Here is a 12,440-nt window from a genome sequence, read left to right on the forward strand (position 1 = left end):
ATTAACATCCCAAAGGCAGAAAAAGGCTTTATAGGAAATCAGTCAAAACTATTTCTGAGACAATACTGGCCACAAGAAGGAAAGTGTGATTTTATGGCCTTAGTGAAAACTGGGAGCCCTGGATCAAGGCTTTCTTAGTCTCTCAAAACTGGCACCTAACCTTAAGAGAGCCAAATCACCTCTCAGTGCTTCAGCCTGCTTTGCTGGAGCAGCAATGGGACACTGGCTGCCTCCCTGCTACCCTTGGAGAAGCAAAGGACCTTGCACCGGTTACCTAAACTCACAGGAGCACTTAGCCCATATTTAGCATTGAAAGTTGCTGCTTCTGTTGCAGATTATTTTAGAATGGAGACAGATCTTTGTGCCACATACATATTTGTTTATTTAAATATCAGTTTGTTTGTCTATCAGTTGAACTTATAAAAATATTACTGCTCTTCAATGAATCACTATGAGGCATTTTAAGACCCTTGAATGGAGGAAGCAAACAAAGCCATATTACCAAGCAGGTAGTGAAATAACTAAGCACAAGATTTCATAAATATTATTGTGCATGCGGCAATTTCCACATCTTCCTCTGGCCCTCCCCGGTATACAGAGGGTTTATATTATTACTACAGGTAGAAAATCTAGAAAGTAGCCAAACTTACCCTGTTTACAGTCCCTGAGCAATAATGCCATGAACTGGGGCCCAATATGGATGCCACATTTATTCTCTCTGAGAATAAATTATTCTCTCTGAGCTGACAGAAAACAGTCAAAAGAGCAGATTCATAAATCACTGCTTCATTATAAGTCACTGCATTTGTCAGTTTGTCACACCCATTCCAGCACACCTGGGACATGATGTGGTATTAATTTTTAATTTTTCTAATATTGCAACATGGATGGCAGCTGGCTTTGCACACCTGAGCATGGTCATATTGTCACATGTACCCCCAGACCACAGAGCAGTCATGCTCATCACTGTCAGACCCAAGGAGGTTTCTGATAAATGTTCTGCAGTTGCAGAGCACGGGACCAGCTGGGGCGCGGTGCTGTGGAACACGGCTGTGGAGCACATCCAAACACCACAGAGCACCAGCAAAGCAAGTTCAGGGCTGTCTGCATCCATCTGGAGAGATGTATTTTTTCAGCATAGCACAAGAACTTAGAATCAGGTCCATTTCCAGGGGGAGCACTGTTTATTTTGGTGCAAGATTAGTATGGGAAAATTCATTTCCAATTTTGAGAGAGGAATTTTCCCAGTTTACAAAGTTTTAAATTATTGTAAGTAACAAAAGAGCACAGATTCAGTAGCAGAAATAAGAATGAGGTGTACAGTTGCTGGATGTCTTGAGTTATACCAGTGAAGCCAACATAGTCTTTTGCAGAATGATTAATAGCTTGTGCTTGTGGAGATTTTACTTATTTTTAGTGGAGGTACTCCAGTAATCTTGAGTGTCCCAGGTTACCAGACGTGGGACAACTACATTGCTGGGCCATGCTCATGTGAGTTTTGGAAGCCTTAGAAGGGGACAGGGAGAACGAATGGAAAGAACCACATCCTCCTCAGACCACAAATCATGCCTGTTTGTACCTGAAAGACCATAAATTTATCTGTTTGCAAAGCACTGGCAGGTCGCCTGGGAACGTCCATTAAAAGATGTAGTTCTGCAAAGCACCTCACAGTGTCACAGGTGGTACCTTTAGTGTGCAAAGGAGAGCTCACAGCTCATGTCTGTGATTCAAAAAAAAATCTGTGATTAATTTGACCGCATTAATTTGTGTGTCATTTTCCTGTGAGGCTGTTGGTGTACTTCCTCCAGTAATACTGCAGTGCATTCCAGTTCCCAGCTTTTATATTATTCCATTTAGTTTTGTTGCACAACCCTTGCTCTAGGATGAACGTATGAATTCATATTTTGGTGGTGTGAAGCAATCTAGCCCTGACCTTGCCACGGTTCCTTACACACACATAAAGCGTCCTCTGAAGCCAGGGAGAGTTTGGCTCTAAAAAAGCTGATGGCAGGACAGGTCATGTCCTTTACATCCCAGGCAGGCAAAATCTGACTGTGTGCTCATGACTCCCAGGCCTTTCTAGCACCTTCCTGTCTGATAGGGAGACTCATAACCTGGGCTCCAATGTGCAGCTTTGTGCTGTGATCACACACTGTAAATTCGTGAAAGTGAGTCCACCCAGCACAACTAATGGGCACAGCTGTGAAATACAACCTTTTCTGAGGAACCCATTTCTGGCCCTGCCTCGTGCTGCCCCATGCCAAAGTAATGAACTAACCTCATTTACAATTGTTTTACTCAACATATGGGTCCCAGATAGAGAGAAGTAGCCAAAAAAAGGCAAATTTAACTCAATATGGGAAAGTCCCCACTGCACTGGGCGTGGGTACTGATGAGCTTGGCTCTACAACAGAGAAAGGAGAAAAAGCCAGAGAGGAGAAAAGCCGAGCTGGGAGGGGCAGAAGAAGATTTTGTGTGTGCCTGGAAAGGAAACAATAGGACACGGGGAAGGGATTAAAAGAACCACATCCTTCTCTGCATCACAGCCCTGCAGTTTAAGTTACTCCCTCACAGTGGACCAGCCCGTAGTGCCCTGCTTCTCACATTGTTCCCCTGTGACTGCTGTGGTGAAGCTCCATCCCATTAGATGTGTCTCACCCAGGGACCATGAGGGCAGCAGTGCTCTTAGCATGTCAGATCACATCTCCCTCCTTCTTTGTGATGACATTTTGATGTGTTCCCTACCCATTCAGGCCTATTGCAAGCCCCTAGAATTAAGCACCAGCCCCACAAGCTCTGCTGAACAAAAGCCAAAAGATGTTTCTCCTTCCCTCTACCTCTGACCTCACAGCCAAACTAACCCTGCTCCATGCAGATAAGCTCTCTCTTTGGAGGACGCCTCCCCACCCGTTGCTTCCCAGAAATGCTTCCTGGGGAAGAGCTACACAAGGGAAGGACAAAGACAAGATGGAATTTCCTTGCATGCTCTTGTACCTATGTCCTCTCATCTCTGCTTCCTCTAAGTTTCTCAAGCGTATTGTCTTGTTTGTAAACTGCTCTATGTCTTACTAATGGCAATATTGATTCTTTTCCATTATTGCTATATTCCATAACATTATTATTAATATCCACCCTTGTACACTCCATGTTCAAAGCATTTGCAACTACTTACTGCCTATTTCTCCCAAAAGCAGTGTGAGGGATGTCAGCATGAGAACCCCCACTCAGAAAATGGACCAGTCACTGCAGAGAGGGTAAGAGTGACCAGGAGCATCCTTGGCAGCTGAGTGTCTTTTGGGCTGAACAACCCAGAAATAGTTCTCCTTGATTCATGGTTCCCTTCAGATACAAAAAATGTCTGCCAGTGCCCATTCAGTGAGTTACCTTAAGAACTCTCAGCCATATACAATGAACAAAAATGGTTTAAAAGAGGTGTTTATAAACGCACACACACACACACATATGCACATGTATATATAGATAGATGGGTATACATACATACATACCCACCTAATGTATAATGTATAGCTAAGGTAGAGCTGCAAATATACAATAACAAATTGTTTATTATATTGCAGATATTATATATGTCATGTATGTTTTATATTATATATACACATCCCTATGAGATATAATCAGGTTTCATTTTGCTTCAATAAGCCTTGGGCTATGGTCAAGGTAATCTATCTGAATATTTGGGATTCCCTGTTTGGAGGGGGAGCTATAAATGCCCAGCTTCCCTGTCTCCAAAAAGCAGAGGAACTTTATCCCTTCCTCATAGCACCTGTGAGAGTATTGTGTTGCCATTAATCAAGAGAAGCCTAAAACAATCAGAGCACCACCATCCTCTCAGCTCTCTAAGTCCTATTTCTCTGAGGCCACACCACAATAAATAGGACTGCTGCCTGGAGACCTGCTGCTGCTGAGAGTGTGAAGGGACAGGTTACATACTTGGAAGTGTGCAGTGTCCTTCAGCATTTATTTGTTCACTGCAGAGAGAAAGTGAGTCATGAGAAACCTTAAGGTGCTGCACTCAAAACAAGGAGTGTATAAATGATTAGCTAGCAAGGGAAGGTCGGCTCTAGTCTTTCAAGTCTGAGCATGTTCCATTGTTGATGGCACATAAATAATCCCAGTTGAGCACCTGTGGTTGCGGGAGAACAGCTATCACCCTTCTAGTCTCTGACATGTCTCTGACTCATATAATATCATCAATGAGGCTGATCTCAGTTTTCTTAAAAAAAGGTAGTTAAGGTTACAGAAGTGGTAAAAAATGGAATTATCCCGTTTCAGGATGCACACTTTTAACAAACAAACCAAAACACCTTCACTACATGGAGAGCCAAATGCAGGGATGGGAGATGGACCTGAATTCTGTTTACACTCGTGCAGCAATGCAATTAATCGTCAGATAAGATACAATTGCAGAATCTTTATTAGTGTGCTGGTGAAGTTGAAAGAGCATACACTGCCTGTTCTCTTCAGATCACAGGTTGAGTTTAAAGCATTTGCTGATAGGGACAAAATCAACTGATCTCGTCAGTGAGCAAGAATGACTAGTGATTCACTTGGAGGTATCTGACAAGAATACTAAGATTTTTTTCCCAGAATAAACTACTGATTTTATAGAAAATATTCTATGAATAATGCCCCTGAGTATACTAAGTATGTAGTTCTTAAATGCACTGATACTTGTGGCATTGCATGATGAAGCCTCTAACTACTGTCCAAAGGCTGGAGGTCCAGCTATTGTCAGCAATATCAACTGTATCAACTATCCAGGACATTGTAGTAATTTCTTATCCAGCTTATTATGCAGTTTATTATCTGTGGCTGCTGTTAGACATCTCTGGCACCCATCTCTTGTAGAGCTACCAAGTAGCTGAGTACCTTTTGTACTGGTACTAAGCTTTTCTTCAGATACTCTGCAGTAAATTGTTTATCATGAATTGAAGTTGGATGGGTGAGCTGCATCATAGAGATGGGGCAAATCCTTAATGGTGCAGAGAAACAGAAGCTTCTGTGGAGTGGGAAAATAAACATTCATGTATGTTTAGTCTACAGGTCTTATACTAAAATGTACATTAGTACTTTCACAGACATCTGCATAAGAAGGGACAGACTGCACAGCATTGGGTGAAATAGTAATTTTTTCAGCGTATTTCTGTTTAGAAATTCAAGAGCACAATCCTACCACAGCCCAGCAATTAGAAACAATACCAGGAAAAGTGAAATATATAGATATGACAGACAACATAATCATCAGTCTGCCTATTCTCAGTGAGCTTCTCTTGCTCATTTTTCTTTCACCTGCAGTCAATCTGAGACACCGTGATCCCTATGTCCAAGCAGATATCTGGCTGAAAGAAAAGGAGTCAAGAGCCCACAGAGGTGCAAAGCCAAGGCCAAATGTTCTCAGTGAGCTGTGGGGGATGAAAATGGATGAGGTGCCCTGGACTGCTGGAGGTACCAGAGCAGTGAGAGCAGGGCCATGCAGAGCATGGAAGTGCTTGTGGATCAGTGGCTCCTGTCCCAGCTGGAGTAGGGCAGGTGACAACTGGGTGATGCTACTACAAAACCTGAATGTTGACCCATCCCTGCCCCTCCTTGCTCTCAGGCAGTGAGTGGCAGGAATGGTGACACTCCTGCCCTCTGACTGTAGGGAAGGATGGAGTTTCCATACATTTGGGTAAAGATCTGATGTGGGCCCATGGTCATACAAGCACACTTTCCAGCCTCAGTGCCCTCTGACTTACCAGCACTTCCTCTGCAGCCACCACTTTCTGTCTGGGGCAGTTCTCAGCTCCTCAGGTCCTGGCAGAGTGTGCCTTGCTTGTGATTTAATGAGCTGTAGAATTAAATGCAATTTTTAATGAGGTTTAACTCTACACAAAACTGTACAAAATTCCATTAACTAATTTTGCATTTTTCCCTATCTAAATACATCCATAGCTATACATCTTGTCTTAATGTAATATATTTCTGGATGTGGTCCATGCATCATTTTGATGTGAGAATCTTTAAATCTTGTTTAAACAGACATTATCTGTGGAGTAGAAAATCCTTAGTATGAACCATTCTAACCCCTCAGGATAGCTGAGATACAGGGGAGACATATTTTCTTCCATAGAGCAGTTATATTTTCAGGACCCCCAAAATCTGATATTGAACTGAAAATTGAACAAGAAAAGAGACAAGTCTCCTGCTTTGGTAACTGGATGCCAACTTCCTGCCTGTCAGAAAACTTTGATTAACACTTGACCATGTATTGTTTTCAGATTTATTTATCTTTTTGCTTTCAAAATAAACTAAAATAACAGAAAAGGTCCTTGAAAAATAAGAGAAAATATGTCTGAAAAATGCCAGTTGTTGTACAAAGAACAGTGGGTGAAACTGGGAGACAGAATTTGCTTTGTGTGCATATGTGGGGAGTGGCAGAAGGAAGCAGGACCACTGAGGAACCATGATGCCATCTTCAAGTTATAAGATCCTCTTCTAAGACATTTCAACAAATGTTATATGCTGAGTTTGCATCATTCTTCTCTCCATTCTGCAATCACATGGATACTCACTTGTGCAGAAATAGCTGGGGCAAGGAGCCAAAACATAATGGCCTTGTTTAGACAGCTGAACTTCTGAAAAGGGTAAAATCTAAAATTAATTTTAAGTTCTGCCTGTGGACTAGGCCCACATATATACATTTTGCCTGGAACAGTATTTTTCATGTGCATTTCTACAGGCACAGTGAGTGCTGAAATCCTGGGTGTGCAGTTTACTCATGCAGAAATAATGAAGAGCAGTCTCTTGCCTGTTTTCTTCTTCAATAGGTACCACAGAGGACTGTGTTTCCAAAGCAATTGTCAGTGAAATGGTGTCTGCATCCTTTTGTGCAAAACAAAAGAACAAGACAGAACAGAATAAGTTACAAACTAATCAGAGGTTTGGAAGCTGCTTCAGATCTGCATACATTTAAATGAATAAATAACCAATTTAACTACTTAAGCAGTGCTATCATTCTTTGTTAGTGTGACCCTCATGCTTATGCTAAGTGTGTGAATGCTTTTATGCCAAGCAGACCAGTGTGTTAGAGAGAAGACTGGTGACTCACAGTTCCTTGTAATGAACTACACTGAAAAAGAAATTTTAAACCTGTAAACTCTGCCTTCATCACACAGGCACATTGCTATAACACAGCAGACTGGGAAAACAACTTCTCAGATAAATTTTTAACAAAGGCCGTATATTTATTCCTTTTAAAAGACAGGAGGAATAACCCCCAAAAGTTGACCAAGCTATTTCTTTCTGTCCCCTTTGTTATTTTCCTAGTATTTCTGGACCTGAGTCAAAATGACAGCTGTCCACCTAAGCTTTCTCACTGATTTCTCTGGGGCTTGGATGGAACTTGCTTGTTACCAGCATTTGGTGCTGACCTCAGTCTGCCATCTCATCACCCAGGCTCCCAGGAAGTGAGAATAGAAGACCCCAAGCAACATGAGGAAAGAATTCAGATTAAAGTGGCCTGGGACAGGCCTCAATATAACTGATAGTTAAGACACGGCTTCAAAATCCAAACAAAGGGGGCATGTCTTGGCACAATATCCCAGTATATGTTTGAAGAGCATCATACACCATGAAACCAAAGGCTTTGGGTAGTGCTGCTGATTTAATAATACTAAAATAAAAAATGGAACTGTGATTGAATTTGAAATTTGACCATATTTTTTGTTCTGTCAACTTTGCTAGTATACATTACTGCTTCATTTTATTCTGGGAAAATAGGAAATACAGAAAAACCTTGAAAGTGTAACTTTCTGCCTGGACCTGCAGTGCTTCAGGCAGCTGTCTGCAAGTGGCCCAGGCATAAATCCTCTGTCTTCCAGAATGGCACAGAGGGCATCCCAGCCATTCCTAGACTTGCTAGCAATGCCTCGTCAAGTCTTGCCGTGCATTTGAGTCCCGGCCCAGAACACATCCTCTAAACCTTGCTCCTTGCAGACCAGCAGCCTTCTATTCTCCCATCGTCTGTGTCACCTCCTATTTTTACAAAAGCTGTAAAGCACAAGGGAAAAAAAAGTCAATGACTGTTCCACTCATCTGGTAAGGCCTTGTGTATGAGATGGAATAGCACATGGCACCCAGAAGAACATCAAAAAACACAGCTCTATTTAAACCCCGTGTATTTGACTAAAGAAGTAAAACCAGGAAAAAACTAGAGAAAGAAGGTTCCGTTTAATAACCACAATAAACAGCTACTAACCATGTAGTAATCCAGAGGCTCCCACAGACCCATGAACTTTGCCAGGCCACTGGGGATACCCAGTGCTATCTTCTCAGGTGAGAGAGCAGGGGGAGCAGGGGTATTCCTCAGTTCATCCTTTTAGTCACACCTAGGAAATGCTTATTGTTGACAGCAAACCACAGCAAACACAAGGAGTGTTTTCTCTTCAAAGTGCTCTTTCACAATGTGCAAACCTACATTCAGGGAGGGAGGTGCGCCCAGCATAGTACACCCCCAAACTTCTGGATTTTAGGAGGATCAACCACCTTCTTTGTGGATATGCTCTGCCTGTGGGAGTTCTCTGCTGTTCCTTAAGGGCTGTGACTGCTCCAGGGAAGGAGGAAATTTTTTTTTAAAATCATGCTTTTAGGCTGGTGCTTTATTATGGGTGGCAATTTTTATCATCCTTTTGAAAGGGGGGGGGGGTTCAGTGAACCTTTGAGGATTTGAGTGTTTGTATTTTTGTTTGGGGTCTTTCTGTTTGGATGAGACAGACTACAACATGGATTTGAAAAATAAGGTTTGTTAATACCCTGCTGGCTTTAAAAGAGAGGATTTGGCATACACATCTTCCCTTTAGGGTTTTGATTTTTCAGGTATGAGCCCCATGCAGCAGAGGAGCCCGATCATTTGGCAGTAATGCAAAGTGTGGCACAGTGACACTTCTGTTCACACAAATCCTTGCACACACAGAATTTTGCTGAAGTGCAGGTAAATATTTAATAAAACTATAGCTGGACAAACTAAGACTCCAGTAATTGAAAGGTCGCTCCATGAGTGAAAAACTGGTATCAACATCATATTGCCATAAGCAGACCTGTATCACTGTGGGTCAGGAGCCTGAACCCTGAGGGCTCAGCTCCTTGTAACAACATTGTGAGGTACTTTAGCTTAAAGAGAAATAAGCCTTCTGCCAATCAACCCCAAAATATACCTAACCACTGATTTCTGACCTCTGCATATTGATGACTCACCTGCTGTGTTTCTTATCATATTCCTGTTTTGGCTGCTTTCTGTTTTGTTTAGTAAACTCGGATGTGCTAAACAGTGCTGTAGGTCTTTTCCTCTCCATTCTCAGTGTCACTCTGTACTACATCGCTTCAGTGCCACTTAATACTGTGATGAGGAATAGTGCATTGACTGCAATGTATACTGCTCATGTTCTTCCTCACTGTTACAATGACTCATTATTCAGAGTATGTTTATGTAATATCATAAATACCAATCTCTGGTATTTATGCAGTATAGTATTTACTTGGGCAAGTTGCCACATGCACTAAAGAAGTAAACAAAGAGCCATTCTTCAGAGGGTTAAAAAAGTCTTAAAATGAATCCAATTTTCCTTCATAAGGCACTCCTTGTTATTTTACCTAAAGTGGCTCTTTAAGATACACAGAATGATAAAACACAATTCCTGGGAGACGTAATTATGGTTCCTAAGAGACTGGTGAATAAACAATCAGAAATAGAGTGTTTGTTTTCCCTAGGTTTTTCTTAACTATTAATGGAAGGCATAAAAAAAATCGGGGAGGAATGTATTGGGGTTGATAAATGGTAAAAAAGCTGAGGAGCATACTTCACTGAACACCCAGAACTTCTGCCTAAAAGCAGTACTATTTTATTTGATTGCAAATAATCCTACTTTGCTAATGCATTTGCAGTGAAGGTAAACACCACAGTGGATTCTTTGTTTCAATGGCACAATGTGTGTTCTAAAGTAAAGAGCTTGCCTTGTCTCACATTACCTTTAAGCATTAATACAAACAGCTTCCTTCGACTGAAGGTGACAAAATTTTCTGCATTGTACGAATGTTCTGTCTGACACAAATTCCTAAGGAATGGCAGGGGGCCCCCCATCAGTACAGTGCTGAGCCATTGCAAGTACTTTCCTAGGAAATCAGGGACACTGCAGTCAACCTTACACATGTGTGGCCACTAAAAACCTGGAAGGTGGCTAAAGCTACGCTTGAATCAACAGCTGAGGAAAACCTCTTTGCCACCAGTGTATATCAGAATGCAATTGAGTCAGGGGCAGTATGGTCCCTATAGAGATATTCAAGTGATCCATCACGTAAAACCAGAGGCCACTGGTCACCTCTCTATATCAGTAAATCAGACTGATTAAACCAAGCTATTAATTCAAATTTATGGTGTGAATCTTCAACTCGTTGTCATTAGCAATATGTAAGTAAATGACAAACTTTGTTGGACCCTCACAGAAGCACAGCTTCACACCACAGATCCTGGACTTGCACCAGCATCTGCTACTGCAGATTTTTAATCTCATGGATATAATGATCAGGTCTTATTAGTTTTGTAGAAACAGACATAGACCTCACATTCCACCTGTGGCAAGTGGATGTCAGAGTAATAGATCACACTGCTGTAGTTAATAAATATTCATTTATGACCTACTAGTCTCCTTTTTAAAAAAAGAAAAGGCAACAAAAGTATTGATAAAGTCAATTTTGCACCAGATCTGAAGTAAATGCCATTTCAGGCAAAAAAACACACAGCTCATGAGTTATTGCCTAAATAATGGGCATCCCTTGCCTCTTTCTATCCTGCACATACAGATTTGCAAAAATGTCTACAAGAAAAATATATGCACAGATGAATCTGGTCAAGCTAGTGCTTGTTCCTGTCTTAAGAATTTATTAGAGAAGTGAATAAACATGCTTGATGTGGTAATTAACCCCATGTAAATCACAAATCTTGGCTTTATAGGGTTTTGTTCGTGCTGCTGTCATTAAGGGCCATTCAGTATTTCCAAACTGGAAGCAGGCCTGAGGTTAAGCCTCAGCAAATGATGGGGGAAGATGCACAAAATGGGGATAAGGGGACCCTGGCAGGGGAACCCAATCAGCAAGACAGCCCGCTTGTCACTGGTTCACTTCCTTGAGAGTCCAGAGAAAGGAAAGAGAGGAGCAATAAAACACATTGAATCCTACAATCTTTGGGCAGTCTCAGCTTGGTACCCACATTTCTGTAATCTAAAACAAAAATACTCACTTCCAAGCTCTTCACTCCCAGACTCCTTTCCCTTGCCCAGGCAAACAAGGGTTAGCCCAGCCCTCTGCTGTCCTGGCATGTGTGTGCAGGGCACAGGGCATGGCCACAGCCCCCACTGCAAGCTCACAGGCAGTAATTGCTCCTGCAGGCTGGCTTACCTGCTCCTCAGCCTCTGGATGCTCCTCTCCAAGGTCTACTGAAACCTACAGGAATCATTTCATAGATTTCAGTGGGCATTGGGTCAGTTTAATCTTTCCAAACCAGATGCTGGAATGGATGTATAGTGGCAGTTCAGCCCTCAGGCTGAACTTCTCCTTTGGCTTTAGGGTCCATCCTGCCCTGTTTTTTCCAGCAGCTAACACCATTAGTAATGAAAGTCTATGTCTAACAGGAAATGCCTTCTCTTCTGTAACAAAGCCCTCAAATTAATTACCAGTAGTGTGATGTCTTTGAAGAAAATCGGAATTACAGTGCTGTAGCACTGATGGAGTGAATACTTCAGTGACTTACTAGGCCTCTTGCTGACATCTGCTATAGCATGCAGATGATAAGCCATAGCAAAAAGGAATGTGTACACTCTTCTGATCACTGGTAAGGAGGTCCATCAAAGATGCCTTTCTGTTCAGGACACTTGGTCCTAGAGAAAGTTTAATTAGTGAATAGCCTGCAGCCACCCAGACAGGAGCATGCTGGAGAATCAGAGATGAGCTCTTCATAGGGCAATACTGCTTGTAAGAAAAATACACTTCTGCTCTTGTGCTACAAACCCATCTTGTCTTCTGGCTACACTGAAGAGAAAATGATCACCAAGGAAGACAGCATAACATAGCAAAACTGAAAACACATTTAGCAATTTGCATACCTTGCGTGCCACAGAACACCCCCAAATCCTGGTGGAAATGTGCATAATGTGCCAGACATCATGAACCCAGGAACTCCCCTCCCCATAATCCCTTGGGACCAAAAAGTTTCTGATTGTTCTCCAGCTTCCCCATAAAAGCTTCATTGTTACTGCAGCCCAGCCTTTACCAGGAGTCATGGCATCGGGCCACAGCCTCCAGGGACACTCTCAAGCTGCACAAAACAAGTTTTTCCAAACAGTTTAAGTATTTCCCAGCCCAGACTCTCACATTCTAGTTGTTTGTGCAGG

General features: G+C 42.1%; 1 long non-coding RNA gene across 1 annotated transcript; it reads right to left on the minus strand.

Annotated features, from left to right (window-relative positions):
• Positions 1 to 6,307: 6,307 nt before the first annotated feature.
• On the minus strand, positions 6,308 to 9,672 carry LOC116449985. The gene is made up of 3 exons (XR_004242622.1): positions 8,258 to 9,672; positions 7,795 to 8,049; positions 6,308 to 6,882 (listed from the first exon to the last, which is right to left on the minus strand). It is a non-coding gene; the product is annotated as an uncharacterized LOC116449985 (long non-coding RNA).
• Between the last annotated feature and the right edge of the window lie 2,768 nt (positions 9,673 to 12,440).

Source organism: Corvus moneduloides, chromosome 12 (assembly GCF_009650955.1).
Source record: "Corvus moneduloides isolate bCorMon1 chromosome 12, bCorMon1.pri, whole genome shotgun sequence".
NCBI lineage: Eukaryota > Metazoa > Chordata > Aves > Passeriformes > Corvidae > Corvus > Corvus moneduloides.